Raw genomic sequence first — 17173 nt, 5'->3', positions numbered from 1 at the left:
GTGTGAAACTAGGAGATAACTCAACCTTCCCTCATTATGGGCTCCCTGAAAGCTATCCCAGTTTCAAGTCATGCTTTGGGCTGGAATCGGCAGTTCACAAGCACCCACCAACGTTCCTTTTACCAGACTAGCCAGAAGTCATATTATTTCAAAGCAAAAGACATTTAATGAAGCAGCAGAGTGAAACAAATGACAAGGAAACTCTACCCATATACACATCGGGATCTCACATCGATCATACATTATGATTATAAAAGGGACACACACAGAAAATACATGTGATGAGCACATGGGAACCCTCATGGGATACAGAGCTAGAGAAACTCGTGCTTTGAGATGTTTCCAGGATGGTGTCTGCCAGAATCTTCTCTGCCTCTGATGTAGCTGCTGGCTCTTTCCCACTGCCGAAGAGCTGCAGACATCATCTGTCTGGTCCAGAGGATGTTAGCAAGCTATGGGTGGATGGGCTTTCCTGCAGGGCTATTCTGTGCACTGTTCAGCCATCTATTTACTGGACCTCTTCATCTGGGCTGCTCTCTCTTTTCTCCTGCCACCTGCTGGTCTCCTAGGGAAATTTTGTTCTCTTTCCATTCCTGTGAAAATTCTTTTTAGCACAAAGTCCCAGGGGCTACCTCAATGCGTGTGTGTGTGTGTGTGTGTGTGTGTGTGTGTGTGTGTGTGTGTGAAACCACAGAGCCACAGTCAGCTGGTCAGTCAACAGAAGGCCAAAGACATAGGATAGATTTGTCTTTTGAGGGCCTTGGATTCTAACTGAGCCGCCACTTTCAGTGAGAAAAACTCCCTTCAACTCCCACCATGCCAGTTGTATTCCATCAAATCCCGATCTCTCCCACTACCATCCCCCTCCAGGTCCAACCTGATGGAAAAAGGTTGGATAATGCTAAACACTTTTCTCCTACTTCCCTGCCAGCTCTCCCTATAAGCAGTGCAATTCTACATACAAAAAAAGTTACAGAAAAGCATCAGAGCAGTAAAGGTTGGGGTAGTCAAGGAAGGTGTTTCATTGACAACTACGGGCTTGAGATAGGTGTTATTTTAAAATAGTATTTTATTTTTTTTCTGACTACATATAAAGACAAATTTTAATATTAATTTTTAAAAGATTTAAAAAATGAAAAAAAATTTTCTCCCTCCCCACTTCATCTCCCTCCTCCCTAAGACTTAAGTAAGCAATTTGATATAGATCATATATGTACAATGACAGAAAACATATTTCCATATTAGTCATCATGTGAAAGAAAGAAAAAGACTAAAAGAAAAAAAACATGAAAAAATACAGTGAAAATAGTATTCTTCGATCTGCATTGACTCCCTTAGTTCTTTCTCTGGATGTAAATAGCATTTTTCATCATGTATCCTTTGGAATTGTCTTGGATCATTGCACTGCTGAGAATTTGAGAAAGATCTTAGTGGGTGACTGGTGTTATGTAGCTTTAATCATAACAGGAAATAATGAGAGTGTGGACCCAGCACACCCCTGCCATTAGAATCAGATTATTAAAAATATGTGCTCTCAATCAATCCGTCATCGAGCTGTGGGCCAGGCACACAGGTGAAGACATTTGGTAAGTGTCTATTTCCCTGTTTTAGGCCTTGGCTGATATTTATGATCAGAAAGTCACTGAACAAGATTATTTATTTCAAAGGCTCTTAAATGATTTTAACCAGCCTCTGCTGGAAACAGAACATACATCCAGTGACTGGGGAATGGCTAAATAATTCGAGGTATCTGGATGTAATGGAATGTTATTGTGCCATAAGAAACGGCAAAATCCAAAGAATACAAAAAAACTTGGAAAGGCTTACATAAAATCATGCAAAGCAAACAGAGTAGAGTCAGAAAATTATACAAACTACATTTATGTTTTTTTTAAAAAGAAAGCAGTTTTTTAAATGAAGAGATAGAAAATACATCAGAAGAATTCAGAAGGAAACAAGTCAATAAAATTCTTTTGTAAAAAAATTTCTTTTACAAATTGTGAATAGTTTGAACATGATGGGTGCTGAATAAATGCTTATTGGCTTTGCTAACAAAATCCCAGATGAATATATCCATCCAATTTTGATTGGCCAATTTTGATTAGTTGAAATGTGTAACTTTGCCAATAAACAATTTTGGTCAACTGTGTGGCAAGAGTGGATTCCTTTCTTGGCTCAGAATCCACACTTTGAGGTGAAAAAAACCAACCCTATTGGACTGGCCCAAGGGACACAATTTGCTTTCTGCTGACAGGCCAGCAGTATGACTTCCAGAAGAATGGAGAAAAAGACATATTTAGAAGAGGAATCAGGCTTGTTTTATTTGTCTCTAGGGGGAAAAAAAAGTAGGAAAGAAGACTTCTCTCAATGTATTTATTTATAAATTCTACTCATTTACCACATATTTGTCATTTACATTTTGTTTGAATGTTTGTGGTTGCTGATGGGTTTTTAGGGTCTGCACATGTGATTTCATGGGTGTGCAGGAGCTCCTGGAGTTTGCAGTTGTGTGCAGTCGATAATCTGTGAGCACTCAGATGCTGGGGCAATGAAAGATTAAGTGATTTGTGAACTATCGGTTGGTATGTATCACAGGAGGCACTTGAACATGAAGTCTTCTTTCCTACTCTCGCCACACAGTTGACCAAAATTGTTTATTGGCAAAGTTACACATTTCAACTAAGCTTTGGGTCCCAGATTTCTGAATATACTGGGGTCCTTGGGAGCACAGCAACTACTTTAGGTAGGTGGCTGGAGTGAAGGGGTCAATACTTTCAATATGGCTAACTGTTTTTAGTCAGTACTGTAGTTTAGTGGCCACTTTGAGGGATTTTCCTCTGCCTTTGATTAATAGCTCAAAAACTCATGTCTGGTGAGCTCTCAGTCTACCAGCTTTTTATAGGTTCTAAAAATAGGAGATAGGAAAAGTGGTAATTCTGAACTAATCAGCCTTTCCCCATTACAGTCCTAATTCTAGGCAAACATTCTGGAGAGTTTTCATAAAGGGGCAAGCATTTCAGAATTCTCCAATGGGGTCTCTCAGATATGGGCAAGCTCTTCAGTCATATCACTCACAAGCTAATCAGGGCATAAAGTACACTCATGTTAGGCGAGATGTTCTAATCAAGCACCATGTGCCTTGGGGTGGAGGTCTTATCTGGAGCAGATATGAGACAAAGAACAAGAAGGAGCAAGTCCAAGAAATGGTAAGGCAAGGGTAAGGCCCATGAGTTGGGGAATGTGCTGAATCTTAAAACTGGGACATTTTGCTGAAATATGTGACAAAGGACAGCAATGGCCTGTCCCCTGAACTGCTACATTTATAGGGACAGGACTTTTCTCTTTTTCGCTCTGCATCAATTCTGAGTGAGGCCCAACACCCAGTGTAGGCAAGTTCACTGTCATTACGTGAACTCTGTGAGTTGTTTCTCACCAGCTCAGCAATTTGGGGCTGTTGTTCACCCCAGGAGCTCCATGAAATCCAGCCTCACTTCTGCAATTCTGCTACATTCCAAGGTCACACCAGTCTGATCCCCTGCCCTAGTCCTTGGGTTCTTACTGGATGTGGAATGAACAGCCCACCCTATCCTGTACCTGTCTAAGCCTGACTAAATGAATGCTCTTCCTCCTTTCAGAAAGCCTCCTGGCATGCCTAGCTTCCTTTGGGTCCCAAAGAAATTCCTCCCTTCTTTTCCTGATACTGTTTCATCTTAGTATCTTTTCTGACACCATTTAATCCCAGTGTCTTCCCTCTGTTGATTATTTCCAATTAATATTGAATATAGTTTGCACCTACTTGGGGGAATGTTGTCTCCACCATTAGACTGAGTTTCTTGAATGCAGGGCTTGTCTTTTGTCTTTCTCTGCATCCTCAGCACTTAGTACACTTCCTAGCACATAGTAGGCACTTAGTAACCACTTATTGATTTATGGAAAGAAAAAGTATTTATTAAGCAATTACTATATAAGCTGCAGTTCTGCAAAGTCAAAACTTTTTCTCTGGTGTCTTCATCCAGAGGTGTGAAGATGTTGGACCAGGTATTCCTAAATGGCCACTTGTGGAAGCAAGAGATAATTCTTCCAGGCTTCTAGATGGACAAACTGAGGAGCTGAGGTGGACTAGGGACCCTCCTATAAAGCCTGTCAGAGGACAGAGCCTTACCTCAAATGTTTGCCCCTTTCTTCATTGTGGTCATCAGGAAAGCAACCAAACCAAACCAAACATTTTGTGGGGTGTGAGGTTTTCTTTCTTCTCTCTGCTCTAGAGGTAGCCCACTACTACTCCTCTTCCTCCTCCTCTTCCTTCTCTTCCTTCTTCTCCTCTCTCACTCTCTCTCCCTCTCTCACTCTCTCTCTCTCTCACTCTCCTTCTCTCTCTCTCTCTCTCTCTCTCTCTCTGTATCTAGCTCTCCGTCTCTATCTCTCTTTTTAGAAAATTCTCTATGGCTGTTATCTTTTATTCTAGGAATGTCCATGCTTCATGCAATCTCCTTACAACTCCCCCCTTGTGACAATAGAACTGGAAAACTAACCTGAGCAAGAACCTACCCTGACCTCTCCCCGTATAAAGCTCAAGGTGCTGGCCTATTTCATTGTTGACCCAGTAAGGGGGCTTCTCTCCTAATGTGCATACATACATACATACATACATACATACACACATACATATATATATATATATATATATATATATATATATATATATATATATATATATATATATATATATATAATGGCTCCTGTAGTCTTAGAAGTGTTGCCTTTCAATACCAAGAGTTGATTGGAGGGGGGAGGGAAGAGGTAGAAGAGCCTCAGTAGAGAGAAGGCCTCCAGGCAGTTTCCCACAATCATTAGAAGGAACGACCAGAGAGGAGAAGATGGACATGCCAAGACAAAAGGACTAAACTCTTTGGAGGACCATTATGAATCCTTTTCCTTCTCCTGCCATAGCCTGGAGACTGCTCATCCTTCCCCTGTTGTCCCTGCCTTCTCCTCTCTGCTTCCATTCCTGTGTATCCCCTTATGCCTCAAGCTTTCCCTTGTGTAAAGTAAAATGTGCCAAGTAAAGACTTCTTACTTTTAGCATCACTGTTTGGTCTTGGTGTTTTGTGCAAGCCTCCTAAGTCCCCAGAGCAGCTCCAGTGGACTGGGACACTTATCACTCATCTTTTTCCCCTTGGGAAGAGTCACTGCAAGGATTACTCTCTTCCCAGTGAATAATAACAGAGGGTCCTTCCCTGCTCAGGGTCAAGGACGATGCTATGGCCTTAGAGGCCAGATTCAGGGCTAGCCCAAGATAATGGAGAAGTTGTCAGTGTCTTCACTGGCCTCCCTTGCTGTGCCTCCCTACCATCTCTTTGTAGTATTTCATAAGAGTATCTTGAGATTCTCCTGTAATCTCAGCTACCTGGGGTAGCAGGCATCACGTAAGCCTACAATCTCTGGGCAGATGTTTCTAGGCAGAGGGAGCCTCTCTTGTGTCCCTGAAATTTCACCACATAGACAATTAAGCTATACTTCTTTCCTTCTCACCCTGATGTTTCTTCCCTTAAGGGACATTGTAAGGAAGTGGTCTGACTAGGAAACACTCCCTGGTGGGGACTGATGTGGAAATCACAGGGTCTTACTCAGATAGTCAACAGTATGACCAGAGGAACAGAAACTAAACATGCCTCAGGTTGGCACAGTGATTCTCCAAGTATGATCCAGGGACCACGTTAATAAAAAAAAAATTCAATGAAGATAGTATAATTAATGTGAAAAAAAGCCAACAGGAAAGATAGCATTGTGAAGTTGGGATGGAACTGGTCAATATGGTTAAAGTTTGCAAAAAGATCAAGGAAGATGAGACTTGAGATAAGGCTATTGATTGGTTATCAGTGACCTTGGAGCAAGCCATTCCAATAGAGAGGGAAGAGTGAAAAATATCTTACAAGAGAGTGAATGGATGATGAGGAATTAAGTGTAGATAACTCTTTCAAGAAGTCTAGTGGTTAAGGGAGGGAGCAAGATAATTAGGTATCTTGAGGGAGATTGAAAAAATCAAGAGGAGGTTTTTTTAGGGTATAGGAGAGCAAGCAAGTTATAACTAGATGGGAAGGGCAAGATTGATGGTGGAAGAAAGTCAGTGAAGATGATGAAAGATGATGAGAGATGAAAGATGCAAGAGAGAGGATATTAATGGACAAGGACTGAGAGGAGGTAGAAGAGGGTCATATCAACTTGCAATAAAGAGGAGAGGAGAAAGAGTTCTTCCTTAAATATTAGAAGTAAAGCAAGACAGGATGGGTGAAGACAGACATTTTAAGGTGAAGAGAAGGGAAGGTGAGTGACCTGATGGTAAGTGGTCTTAATCTTACCAAAAATGTAAGATCTGTAGCCATCTGCAAAGAGTGAAAGAGGTAAAGGGTGGGATTGGTAATTTGAGGAGAATGGAAAAGATTTGGAATAGCCACTATGGGAATTTGACAAAGAAGTTGCTTATGTGGATTCATATAATGGGCATGTTGATCAGGCTGAAGGAATAAGAATGGTTAGGGAGATAAGGATCATAGAATCATAGAATTTCAGAGCTAAAAGGGAACTGAGAGGGCATCCAGGCCAACCCATATCTGAGCAGGAACCTATTTTATAACATTAAGAAAAGGAATAATCAGGGACAGCTAAGTGGTGCAGTGGACAGAGCTCAGGCCTTGGAGTCAGGAGGACCCGAGCTCAAATAGAGCCTCAGACACTTGACACTTACTAGCTGTGTGACCCTGGGCAAGTCACTTAACCCTGATTGCTTCACCAAAAGGAAAAAGAAAGAAAAGGGGTAACTCAGCCTCTGCTTAAAGATTTCCAGTGATGGAAAAGTCCCTCCCTCCTAAGGCAGCCTGTATTACTTTTGAATGATAGCAATTCCTCTCCCCCCACCCATATAGGTCCTAAATTTGCTGCTTTGCAAAGTCTACATGTTGTTTCAAGTTCTGTCTTATAAGGTAATAAAATAAAATAAAATAAAATCTATTCCCTCCCCACATGGTGACCTTTCAAACACTTTAAGTTAGTTATTAAGTTCCCCCAAACCTTCTCTTTTATAGGCTTAAAGAATCCAGTTCCTTCAACTGATCCTTTTGGGCATAGCTTTTTAGTTTCCTTGCTGTATTGATTGTTCTCCTCTGCACATGTTTCAATTTGTCAATATTCTCCCTAAAATATGGTGCACAGAATCAAACAAAATACTCAAGATGTGATCTGACCTGAGCAGATTTTAGAACTCTTCCCTCATTTTAGACATGATCCCTCAGGTCCAGTCAGCTTTCTCTTCTCCTTCCTCCTATTCTAGGATGCAAATATTTAACAACCAGATCTCTGAAAAAAATTACGCATTTCACACTTTTCACTTTAATCTGCATTATTAACATTTTCTCCATCACTTTCTTAAGTCTAGATTAGAAAATCAAGAAAACAATAAATCAAGCTTTTATTTGTAGCATTTGTCAATGTCTCCGGTGTTGATGCTCACACTGAAAATTTAACAATCAGCTCTCCTGAGACAGTATGAGCTGGCTCCAGCACATCCCTGCCCTGTCACAGAACACTGGGGGCTTCCACAGAAATTGAAATCCACTAAACCCTAGGCCCTTTTCATATGAACTGCAATCTAGACATGTCTTTCCTATCCTGTAGTTGCATCATTGATATGATCAGTTGATGTGATAGTTGTATGGTTGGTATTTCAGACATGATGTATACTTATTTACATTATCTCATTGGAAAGTTAGTCAAACTCCAAGCGAAAAAACAGTATCTGCCACAACTCATCTGAGAAGTAGCCATCCAGTCTTTGCTTGAAGCCCACCAATGAACTCATCCCACTTGAAGGCATCTCACTTTGCTTTCAGACAGTTCTAGTTGTCAGGAAATGTTTCCTGATTTCCAGCTTTAACCTGCCTCCTTTGTAATTTCTACCCATCATCAGTCAGTGAATAAACTTTTAAGTACCTACTATGTGCCATGTGCTGTGCTAAGCCCTTGGAATACAGAAAGAGGCAAAACAGACTCTGCCTTCTAGGATCTTCCAATCTATTGGGGGAATTAGGCAACAAGCAAACAAATGTATACAAACAAGGGATAAACAAGATAAATAGGAAACAATTAAGAGAGGGAAGGGAGTAAAATTAAGAGGTGTTGGGAAAGGCTTCCTCTAGAAGGTGGGCTTTTTGTTGGGACTTAGAGGAATCTAGGGAAACCAGGGGGTAGAGCTGAAGAGGGAGAGCATCTCAGACATATGGGGCAGCCAGGAAAAAATGCCTAGAGCTGAGAGAGAGTGTCTTATCTATAGAACAGCAAGGAGGCCAGTGTCATTGAAAAAAGAAAAAGGAGAACATGTCAGGGAACAAGGTGTGAGATGATGGGAAAAGTAGAAGGGGCTAAGTTATAAAGGGCTTTGAATGCCAAACAGAGGATTTTTGTTGCTGTGCCCAACTCTTTGTGACCCCACTTTGGGATTTTCTTGGCAAAGATACTGGAGTGGTTTGACATTTCCTTCTACAGCTCATTGCTACAGTTAAGGAAACTGAGGCATAAGGGATAAATGAGGGCTAAGTGACTTGCCCAGGGTCACACAGGTAGTCAATGTTTGAGACCAAATTTGAATTCATGAAGATGAGTCTTCCTGACTCCCAGCCCAATGCCCTGCTCATTGCACCAAATGTCTGAGGCCAGATTTGAACTCATGAAAATGAGTCTTCAAGATTCTAAACCCAATGCACTATCCACTGCACCATCTAGCTGCCCCCTTTCATATTTCATCCTGACATCAATAGAGAGCTACTGGAGTATACTGAGTAAGGGGTGACATGGTCAGACATTCACTTTATGAAAATCACTTTGGTGGCAGAATGAAGGATAAGTTGGATTGAGGAGAGACAAAAATGAGGCAAACAGACCTACCAGCAGGATATGGCAAAGGTCCACAAGTGAGGAGATGAGGGCCCACACCAGGTGGCGACAGTATTAGAGGAGAGAAGGAGAAATAGTGGAGAGATGTTACAAAGATGAAGTTGTTCTTGGTTTTCCCCTCCTGGACCAAGCAGACTCCATGGCAGCTTTTCCGGGACTTGAAGAGGATTGTCATGTTCCCTTGAGCCTTTCCTGCCCGAAGATAAACATTCTCACTTCCTTGAAGTGATTCTCACTTGACAGAAACTTGATACCCTTCACACAACCCTTCCAGTTGCCTCCTGTGAACAATCTCTAGATTATCAATATCCTCGCTAAAGAATAATTTTATAATTTTTATTTATAATTAATTTATAATTACAAATTTTACAATTTTATAATTCTCATTTCTTTTCCATTTTTTTCTTCCAGTGCTCTCATTTCTTTTATAAAAAAAGTACAGGTTCCTAGACTGGGTTCCTAGACCCCATTCATCTCTTAATGCAACAAAAAATCACATTATCTTTTTTATGGCATGTTACATTTTTTACTCATTTTACATTTGCACTCCATCAAAACATCCTGGTACTTTTCAGATAAAACACTGCCTGGTAATGCTTCTCTTATTTCTACTTATGAAACTGATTTTTTTTTAACCCAAAGGAAGGATTTTTAGTCCTATTAATTTTCATCAGATTAAACTTGGCTCAGTGCTGTAGTCATCATTGTATAAATTGTCTTCTTGGCTCCATTCACTTCACTCTGCATCATTTTATATAAATGTCCCCAGGTTTCTTTGAAAATGGCACAGTGGATAGAGCACTAGCCCTAGAGTCAGGAGGATTTAAGTTCAAATCGGACCTCAGACACTTGACACACAGTTGTGTAACTCTGGGCAAGTCACTTAACTCCAATTGCCTCATAAAAAAAATAGCCCCTTTATCATTTCTTATACCACAATAGTATTTCATCATACTTATAAACAATAACATATTCAGCCATTCTCCAATCAATGGGTACTTTCTATGATTCCCATTCTTTGTCACCTCAAAAAGAGCTATAAATATTTTTGTATACTCTTAGAGTTTGTTTTGCTTAGGACTAATCCCTCTCTTATTCTATATATTTTTTTCTAATTTCTCTTTCTCCCTTCCCTCCTTGCCCTAATTCCCTGTTGAGTAAAATGCCTTTCTGCACTCAACTGTGGTGCATGTATTCTTCCATTCTTTGACCAGGTAAGATGAGAATGAAGTTTAAGTATCAGCCATTCCCATTACCCCTTCCTTGTAGTTTGTATAGACTTCTACATGCACAATATGATTATGTGAGGTAATTTTCCCTAACCTTCCTCTTCCTTCCCTCCTCTAGTATAGTCCTCTTCCCCTCCCCTATATTCTTCTTTTTAAGATCACCAAGACATAGCAGAATCATTCTCAGCCCTTCTGTTTAGTTGGACTCTTTGACCTTAGTTGGATAGTTTGATGATAGGATTCAGAGGGATCACATGTACTATCTTCCTACAATACAGTGCAAGTCATTTAGCCTTTCAAAAATCCTTTATCCTTGTTTGTTCATATTTACTTTTTTGTGTTTCTCTTAACTCCTGTGTTTGAACTTGAAAGTTTTTCCCATAGCTCAGGTCTTTTCATCAGGAATGCTTGGAAGTCTTCTATTTTATTAAAGGTTTAATTTTTTTCCTCTAGGATTATGCTTAATTTTTCTGAGTAAATTATTCTTGGCCATAGTCCCACATCCTTTGCCTTTTAGAGTATTGCATTCTAAGCTCTCTGATCATTTATGATGATAGCTTCTAAACTGTGTGTGATTATGACTGTGATTCCTTGGCACTTTAATCCTTCCTTTCTGACTGTTTTTATATTTTTTTCTTTGATCTGGACACCGGATTTTGTCTACAATGTTCCTGAGGGTTTTCATTTTGAGATTTCTTTTAGCAGGTAATCAATGGACTCTTTCTATTTCTACCTTACCTTATAGTTCCAAGTCATCTTGGCAGTTTTATTTTTAAAATTTTTAAAATTATGATGACTTGGCTTTTCTTTTGTTTTCTTTTATCTTTTTTTTAGTCATGATGTTCAGTTAGTCAAATGATTCTTAAATTATTTTTCTCCTTGGTCTGTTTTCAAGGTCAGTTTTTTTTCCTATGAAATACTTTATATTTTCTTCTATTTAAAAAAAATCTTTTGACTTTGTTTAGTATTTACTGTTGCTTCATGGAGTCATTGGCTTCCATTTGTTCCATTCCAATTTTCAGGGAATGTATTGCTTTAGCAAGCTTTTGTACCTCTTGTATGAAGCTGTTAATTCCCTTTCCAATGCTTTCTTTTATAATTCTTATTTCTTTTCCATTTTTTCCCTCCAGTGCTCTCATTTCTTTTATAAATATTTTTTTTTGGTAAACTCTTTTAAAAAAGTTTTGCTTCATCACTTCTAGGGATTCTAGTTGAATTCATGTCCAAGCTATTTTTCTTTGAGGATTTGCTTGTAGATGTTTTGGAGTCATTTTCTTCTTCCAAGTTTCTGTCTCCTCTGTTTTTTATGGTGGGATTCTTTTTCTGTTTGCTCATTCTTCCAGCCTAATTTCTGAGTTCAGACAGGCCACACTTTTCACACTTCTGGAAGAAAGATCTAGATTGGTCCTGATGCTGTTTTCTTGGCGTGTTAAGTGTGGTGTTATTCCAGGCTCTCAGGGACAGCTCAGGCTAGGGACCTGCAAGCTTTCCTGTTCCCAAAGAGGTATGATCCAGGGCAAAGGCTGATTTACTGTTCCCTTAGTCTGATCCCTACAAGTCTTTGACCTTGTTTCTTATCTGAGCAACAGTGGACTGCTGCTGTACTCAAACTCTATCAGCCAGCTGAACAGCTCTGCTGATGCAGAGTGACAGAACTGTAGGCTTCCTTTTGGTCTGGTATTTCTGCCTTTGTTCTTCCTCTGCAGGCTTCAGATGGGCATAGAAGCTAGAACTGAGAGTCTGCTTCACTCTTGGGGTCAGAACCGCAAAGTTTGTACTTGCTTCTAAACTTGCTTCTTGCTAGGTACACAGTCCAAAGCTTGCAATTGCATCTCACCCTGGATTGTTACACCAAGGTGCAGGCCCCCTCCTCTCTCTGCCCTGGGTCTGTGACCAACAAAGCTACCAGTTGACACTTGTTCCAGTGTGGTCCTAGGTCCTCATCTTATCTTTGGGCACAGTCCCTGGGCCCTGGAGTACTCAGTTCCTGGCCAGACTCCATTCCCAGTTCAGCAGACACTCTGTTTCCCTATGCCAAATTAGACTGAACAAATGACACAGATTTTTCTTGGATTTCTTGAGCAGGATTTAGTCTGGCAGATTTTCTAGATGTGTTTGGAGGAAGTTGAGTTGGGGGTGGGGAGGGAATGCTCTCTGTACTTCTTGCTACCCCACTACCTTGGCTCCATCCTCGTTCTCCCTTTATTCCATAGGAATAGGTACTAATTTGATGAGTTCACTAAAAAGAGAACTCCAAAATGAAGAAACTCCTTCTACTAATACAGGTTAGCACCTTCTGTGCAATTTATGATCTTAGAAAGTTGTCCAGAACATTGAGAGTTGAAGTAACTCACCCAGAGTCACAACCATTCTTTGTCAGAGAGAGGACTTGAGCCCAGGTCTTCATGGCTCTGAGGATACTTCTCCAGCCTCTACACCAGAGGGGCCAGACACAAGGCCTGTGGGTCACCTGAAATCCATAATACTGCTAAACGTAACCCAAATCAGACTAAAATGTAGTTGGAAAATTTTACAAAAGAAATATAAACACAGTAAACCATAGATAATGTTGCATTTGAAAACTAAGTCATTATATAGCCAGCAGAGATCTCTATATATGGTTTAGTGGCCCCCTGTTTCTATGTGAGTTTAACACCATTATAATACACCACACCACACCACGCCATCTCTCTACGTCCCCTAACATCGCTAAAAAACCCGACAGACCCCAGAATACTCTTTTTGTTGTCCTTAGCTTTCCATGTCAGCCTCAGCTTATTCTGAGTATTGGTAGTCTTCATACCATTTTTATAGGACCATGGCATGTTTTTGTGTGCTCTTTCTCTGTATCCCCATCTCCTAATACAATACCTAGTGTGTCATAGGTACTTATTGACCGATAGATTGATGGACCCTAGGTTAGTAACCCTTGCCTCCAACTTCTCTATCATCTTTTGTTTAGTATTTTATTTTTCCCCAGTTACATGTAAAAACAATTTTTAACATTTGTTCTTAAAATTTTAAATTCATTTTAAAATTTAAAATCTGAAAAACTATTCTCATCTTTTGATCATTTATCAATTGAGGAATAGCTCTTATTTTTATAAATTTGACTCATTTCTTATGTGTTTGGGAAATGAGGCCTTTGTTAGAGCTTGCTTCAAAATTTTTTACACAATTATGTTTGCTAACTGAATTTCCTTCTATCCTATTCCCCCCCACTCCCTGTTTATTTTATTCTCTCTCTCTCCTTTCACCCTGTCCCTCCTCAAAAGTGTTTTGCTTCTGAGTCCCCTCTCCTCCAATCTGCCCTCCCTTCTATCACCCCCCCATTCCCTTCCCCTCTTACTTTCCTATAAGATAAAATAGATTTTTATATCCAATTGAGTGTGTGTGTTATTCTTTCTTTGACCCAATTCTGATGAGAGGAAGGTTCACTCATTTCCCCTTATCTCCTCTCTCTTCTCTTCTACTGTAAAAACTTTTTCATTCCTCTTTTATGTGAGATAATTTACCCCATTCTACCTCTCCTTTTTTCTTTCTCCCAATACATTCCTCTCTCACCCCTTCATTTTATTTTATTTTAATATCATCCCTTCATATTCAACTCATACCTGTACCCTCTATCTATATATACTCCTAACTGCCCTAATAATAAGGAAGTTCTTATGAGTTTTAAGTATCATTTTCCCAGGCAGAAATGTAAACAGCTTAATCTTATTAAGTCACTGATTTCCTTTCCTATTTTCCTTTTTATACTTCTGTTGAGTATTGTATTTGAAAGTCAAATTTTCTATTCAGTTCTGGTCTTTTCATCAAGAATACTTAAAAGTCCTCTATTTCATTGAATATCCATTTTCCTCCCTGAAGGATTATACTTAGTTTTGCTGGGTAGGTGATTCTTGGTTGTAATCCTAGCTTCTTTGCCCTCTGGCAATACCTTATTCCAAGCCCTCTGATTCTTTAAGGTAGAAGCTGTTAAATAGTGTGTTATCCTGACTGTGGCTCCACAATACTTGAATTGTTTCTTTCTGACTGCTTCAATATTTTCTCCTTGACCAGGGAGCTCTGGAGTTTTGCTATAATATTCCTGGGAATTTTCATTTTGGGATCTTTTTCAGGAGGTGATTGGTGGATTCTTTCAATTTCTATTTTATCCTCTGGTTCTAGAATATCAGGGTAGTTTTCTTTAATAATTTCTTGAAAGATTATGTCTAGGCTCTTTTTTTTTAAATTATGGCTTTAAGATAGTCAAATAATCTTTAAGTTATCTCTCCTGGATATATTTTCCAGGTCAGTTGTTTTTCCAATAAGATATTTCACATTGTCTTCTATTTTTAAATTCTTTTTGTTTTGCTTTATTGTTTCTTGATTTCTCATAAAATCATTAGCTTCCATTTGCTCAATTCTACTTTTTAAGGAATTTTCCTCTTCAGTGAAATTGTGTGCCGCTTTTTCCATTTGGCCAATTCTGTTTTTTTTTAAGGCATTCTTCTCATTGACTTTTTATACCTAGTCTTTATACCTATTGGCCTAGTCTATTTTTTAAGGTGTTATTTTCTTCAGTATTTTTTGTGTCTCCCTTGCCAAGCTGTTGACTTGTTTCTCATGATTTTCTTGCATCATTTTTGTTTCTTTTCTCAATTTTTCCTCTATCTCTCTGACTTGATTTTGAAAATCCTTATTGAGCTCTTCCATGGCCTGAGACTAATTCATATTTTTCTTGGAGGCTTTGGATGTAGGAGCTTTGACTTTGTTATCTTCTTCTAAGTGAGTGTTTTGATCTTCCTTGTCCCATAGTAACTTTCTATGGCTAGAATTTCTTTTCTGTTGTTTGCTCATTTCCCTATCCAAATACTTGACTTTTTAACTCTTTTGTTTTAGTAGGGCTCTTATTCCAGGGTGGACGATGCACTGACTCAAGCTTCAGGGGTTTTGTGCAGCTGTCTTCAGAGATTCTTCTAGGGATTTGTAAGTTTTCAGTTCTTCCAAGATGGTATGATCTAAGGAGTGTTTACTACTTTCCTGGTCTATGCTCTAGTCTGTGAGTAACCACAAGCACTCTTTTTTGCCCTGGAACAGTGAGGAGTCCCCACTCCGCTGTGGCCACAAGCTTTGTTGTGCTAGTGCTTCTCCTTACCCTGGGACTGCCACCCAGGACTGTGACCTGGATCCAAGTATGGGCAAAGCAACAGAGTCTGTCCTCAGTGCTAGCAAAGAGACCCCTGCAATCTCCTTCTTGTTCAATGTCCTTACTATCTGAGGGCTGAGAGCTCTGCAAGCAGCTATTGCCACTGATGATTCAGTGGCTCCTGAGGCCTGCTCCTGGTTTGCTGGGACCAGGGCTGTGCTGTTGTATCCTGTGCTGAGCTGTGCTCCACTCTCAATCAGGTGCCACAGACCTTTCCTGCTGACCTTCTAAGTTGGCTTGAGCTGAAAAATTGTTTCACTCCATTTTTTTTGTGGGTTTTGCTGCTCTAGAATTTGTTTAGAGTCATCATTTAAAGGTATTTGGAGGGGCTTGGAGGAGAGCTCAGACGAGTGTCTGCCTTTACTCTGCCATCTGAGATCTGCCTCCTCTATGCATCTTTTAAAAGTCTAACTTGGCTGGCAAGTTGCCTGTACATCTGTGTTTTCCTTCCTTCAGATAATTCACGTTTTCCTCCTCCTTGGAATTACATCTCTTTGTGTATTCACAATTCCATTCCTTTTGTTTGTCTTTCTTTCTTACTTTTTTTTTTGAGACTATGTTTTGAGGTCCTATCTCATCCATGCTGGAAATACAAAGGCCCAATCTCAATAATGAGCAGCCTGGGAGTTTCTACTTTCTCTGTTTTTCTGACCTGTGCTGGTGCATCCCTCTTTAGCTAGCCTGGTGGCCCTCCACTCACAGGGAGACAGTGCAGACACACACTTGACTTTAACCCTACTGGAACTCAGAACTCAAAATGGATCTCCAATCTCAGCCTTCCCAGTATGGAGTATTGAAAGCAAGCACCACCCCACCCATCCATTCTAAAGAGCTTCCCACTTCCTGACTTTCCCTGGAGTATTTTGTCCTATTATTATGGATAACCTATAACTATGGGTAATCTCAGGTCACTATTTCTAGCACCAAGAACTCAGATCCAGTGGCATAATGGACAGAGAGAATGAGGAAACTTGGGTTCTGATACTTCATAGCTCTCTGAACACAGGCAAGTCACTCAGCTTATCTGAGCTCCTGCTTCTTCACCCACCAAATGGAATAATATATGCACCACATGTCACAAGGTGGCTATAAGAAAAGTACCTGTAAATGTGTTATTATTATGGTGCATCACGGTACTCTAGGGAAGAGTACTTTTCATTCTTCTCTATTCTGTCTCTGAATTAGGACTGGAGTCTGGGGTATGCCCTTTGAATAACCAACAGCTGACATTTACATAGAGCTTTGAGATTGACAAATTACTTTAAATATATTATCACATTTCATCCTCACAACAAGCTATTGATAGGAAGAATATTGTGATCCCAAATACATATCTGTATCTATCTATCCATCTATCTATTTATCTATCCATATATGTATATATATACACACACACATATGTACACACACACACACACACACACACACACATATATATATATATATATATTCTCTCTCTTTTGTTTCTCTCTGTTCCTCTCTCCACATATATATGATACATGCACACACACACACACACACACACACACACACACACTTCTACTTCCAGTGCAACTTACAGCTTGGGTTCCACTGAGGCCAGGGTGGGGTAGTTTGCTGGCTATCTAGCAGATTTCTCTGAATTTAGAGTTGTGTAATGAGTTGGTTCCAGCTGTGTGGGTTCAGGGCCAGGAAACCCTGCATTCCACTGGCAAAGAGGGAGGGACCAGAAAGAAGGGAGAGTTCAGTGGGAGGAGAGTCAGGGAAAGGGAGGGAGGGGAGGGGATTCTGAGGGAAGGCCAATGCTCATTTCCTCTTCTAAAAGGAG

At 40.0% G+C, this 17173-nt stretch overlaps 1 long non-coding RNA gene across 1 annotated transcript in view; it reads right to left on the bottom strand.

Moving 5' to 3' along the window:
• LOC110209909 (uncharacterized) overlaps positions 1–17079 on the bottom strand; it is a 25178-nt gene extending 8099 nt beyond the window's left edge. Inside the window, exons 1-2 of the long non-coding RNA XR_002324964.2 lie at positions 16926–17079; positions 8938–9138 (exon numbers count right to left, since the gene is read on the bottom strand). This is a non-coding gene — a long non-coding RNA (uncharacterized LOC110209909). The remainder of the gene's footprint in view (positions 1–8937; positions 9139–16925) is intronic.
• Positions 17080–17173: the final 94 nt, after the last annotated feature.

The sequence above is a fragment of the Phascolarctos cinereus genome, unplaced genomic scaffold, assembly GCF_003287225.1.
Source record: "Phascolarctos cinereus isolate Bilbo 61053 unplaced genomic scaffold, phaCin_HiC Scaffold_5;HRSCAF=322, whole genome shotgun sequence".
Classification (NCBI taxonomy): domain Eukaryota; kingdom Metazoa; phylum Chordata; class Mammalia; order Diprotodontia; family Phascolarctidae; genus Phascolarctos; species Phascolarctos cinereus.
The sequence above is the reverse complement of the archived record's forward strand: the minus strand, read 5'-3'. Positions and strand labels throughout refer to the sequence as shown.